A 3,209-nucleotide genomic window follows, 5' to 3' on the forward strand; every position below is an offset into this window, starting at 1 on the left:
CTGCTGCTTTAGAAATTTTGGTAAAATTTAAATTATTTTTTTCAACCCGGGTTGTTAAAGTGTGGTGGGCAGCAGAAAGTTACGGTCAGACTTTTCAAAAATAAAATAAATTTGTAATAGTCATCGCAGTTTTTTGAAAAATAGGTTCTTATGTAGCAACTTCACAGCTTCTTCTGCAGCAGTTTCACAGCTGTTTCTTAAAACAGCTACTGCCTACAGCTGCCCCAAACAGACCCTAAATTGACTCCATCTAAACATTCAGAGAACTATTTTGACAATTTACTCTTTTTCTTACATAAGAAAAATAGTCAAGCTATTTGGTTTTCTTTTCTTTCATAAGTTGAACATTTGTTTGCTTTTTTCCATTAAATTTTGGGGCATTTACATAAATACCATCCACTTTTTTATGTATTTACATATCTAACACCTAAACCTTACCTTTTTCATTTATAACACCCAAATCTTTCATATCACAAAAAAAAAAAATCACGATTTTAACTTTTAAAAGGTGAAATACACCCTTCATGGATAGGTAAAGTTGGGATGTATGTAAAAACTGAAGTTTAGGTGTTAGATAGATAAATAATTAGAAATTGGGCAGTATCCATGTAAATCTTCCTAAAATTTTATAGATTGAAAATAAAGTCTCCCAAGAGACAAACAAGCAATAGGAATGTGCATCATGAATCTAATAACAAAACCTCCTTTTCAATGTTCAACAATGATTCATCAAGTTTTAGCAAAGAGCAATCGCATTGTTACAAAAAGTAAAAGTTGTAAAGAAAATAAAAACTTGTGGAATGATATTGCTTGAAATAAATATGAATCACCGTAAACATAAAAATAGTAAGCGTTGTCAGTTTATTGTTTCATAAGGATTCCCAGTGAAAATTACGATCTTGTGAACTCAAGAGAAAAGTTTGAGCCAATTTCCAAAAGCATAAACAAGGATTTGAATCAGTTATGAGCTAATATGTATTTAAGCTGGTAGCAGTCCCTGATGCACAATAACTATCCAGATAGTTATTATAGCTGACTTGTCCTCACTGCCTTATTTAGATCAAGATTGATTAAGTAATAAAGTTATAATCAAAGGCAATTTACTTTAGAGTATCCATTCCGGGGGTTTCCAAAATGAAAGATCTCTCATTTTTTCTCTATGATTGTTTTCCTATTTTCAATTTTCTTAGATGATGAAATCCCTCTTGTAAATGAATGCTTTCAAGTAGTGCAAGAACACCAAACAACATTAAACACCAAGAATCATGCCCTCGTTGTTAAAAAAAAGTTAAGGTTGAAAACAATAAAGTTAAGTAATACATAAGGCAAGTTAGATAATTCTATCTCTCTCTCTTTCTCTCTCTCTCTTCCTCTCTCTCTCTCTCTCTCTCTATATATATATATATAAAGAGAGAGAGAGAGAGAAGTATATATTACCTATAAGGAAAGAAAAAGTTAATTTTTTTGTCTGCCTTCTTGTTTCCACAATAATTATCCTTCAATTGAAAAAAATGAAGGTTTTAAGGGTGCTTCTTTGGAGAGTTCTAGAAAATAAAGGTGTTGATATGACTTATATTCAAGTCATTAGAGATATGTATACTGGAGTAATTACTTGTGTTCGAACAGAAGGAGGATTGACCAAGTATTTTCCTATTTAAATTGGATTACCTTTGAGCCCATATTTTTTTGCTTTATGCTATTTACTAATGATATCCTCCATATGGATAAGACTACAGAAAAAGTTTAAAAAAAACTTGAATTATGGAGGTTTACATTAGAGTCTAAAGACATACATTTGAGTAGATTTAAAATTGAATACATGGAATGTAATTTTAGTAATAGTAGACCTAGTAGTAGAGTTATAACTATGGGTGTGAACGTTTTAGATATCTCGGGTCTATTGTTCAAAGTGATGGTGATATAAGTGATGGTGATATAGACGTGATATAGACGGGGATGTTTTTAGTAGAATTCAAGTTGGTTGGTTGCAGTGGAGCAATGCATCGGGCCTATTGTGTGATAGAAAAATACTACTTAGACTTAAAGGAAGATTTTCTAAGATAGTGGAGAGTAGGGATGTGAAAAAAGCTCATTGTTAGCAAACAGTTCATGTTCAACTCGCCGGGGAGTTTGTGTTCGATTCGTTCGATAAGCAAAAGAAACGAACATGAACAATTTTTTTTGTTTGGTTTATAAACGAACCAAACATGAACATTCGATCGTGTTTGAATCGTTATTTTTTTAATAATTGAATCATTTGTAACTTATTTTCAATAATTTGTAATAACATAGTTGAAGAAATAATATTATTTTAATAGAGGGATGTTATTTATTTTTCTTTTGGTAATTTGAGAATTAATAATTAAATTTATTATCAATTTAATAATTCAAACAATACAAACAAATTTAAAAGATTTCAAACAATTCGAATAATTCAAACAATTCGAATATTTCAAACATTTCGAATTAATTTCAAACAAATCAAACTGAACACTAACAATTTTGAACATGAGCTTATTTCAAACACACTTAATTTCAAACGAATCGAACACAAACACGAGCTCTGTTCGTTCGTATTTGGTTCATTTACACCCCTAGTGCTGAGACCTGCAATGTTTTATGACGCAGAATGTTGGCCTTTGAAAGAGAAAGAAAAAAGCTAAGTTAAGTATTGTTGGATGAGAATAATTTGGTCGATGAGCGGCTTAACACTTGGTGACAAAATCCAAAACCAATGTATCCGCCAAAGGGTTGGTATGGCACTAGGGGGAGACAAGATTAGAAAAAGTCATCTTAGATGGTTTGGTCACACTAAACAACGACCGTCTAATGATTTGGTTAGCAGAGTGGATGCTTTAGATTCGACTTATGCTAAGAAAAGTAGAGGTAGACCTAAAATGATTTGGCGTGTTGTATAAAAAATGATCTTAATTTATTAGAGTTAAATGAAACTATGACACTCAATAGGACACAATGGAGAAAAAGAATTTAGTTAGTCGACCCCACTTAGTGGGACAACGGCTTGTTGTTGTTGATCAAATCTCAATTAAGTGAAGTTTAGTTAATATTGGCTTTAAAGATGAAGTTAGTGTCTGTTGACCTCAATTTTCGTGAGGTCTAGTATTCCTCGTAGGAGTTAGGATCTAGCCTTAGGGGTCTTCCTGCGACTATCTTAGAACCTTAGAAGTGGTGCCCGCCTCGTTTTAGTT

At 32.0% G+C, this 3,209-nt stretch overlaps 1 protein-coding gene across 1 annotated transcript in view; it reads right to left on the reverse strand.

The window, feature by feature from the left end:
- The window catches only part of LOC110020369 (protein cornichon homolog 4-like), a 25,698-nt gene that overhangs the window by 8,924 nt on the left and 13,565 nt on the right, over positions 1 to 3,209 (reverse strand). The gene's annotated exons all lie outside the window — the stretch shown is intronic.

This window comes from Phalaenopsis equestris, unplaced genomic scaffold (genome assembly GCF_001263595.1).
Source record: "Phalaenopsis equestris unplaced genomic scaffold, ASM126359v1 Scaffold000094, whole genome shotgun sequence".
NCBI classification, from domain to species: Eukaryota; Viridiplantae; Streptophyta; class Magnoliopsida; order Asparagales; family Orchidaceae; genus Phalaenopsis; species Phalaenopsis equestris.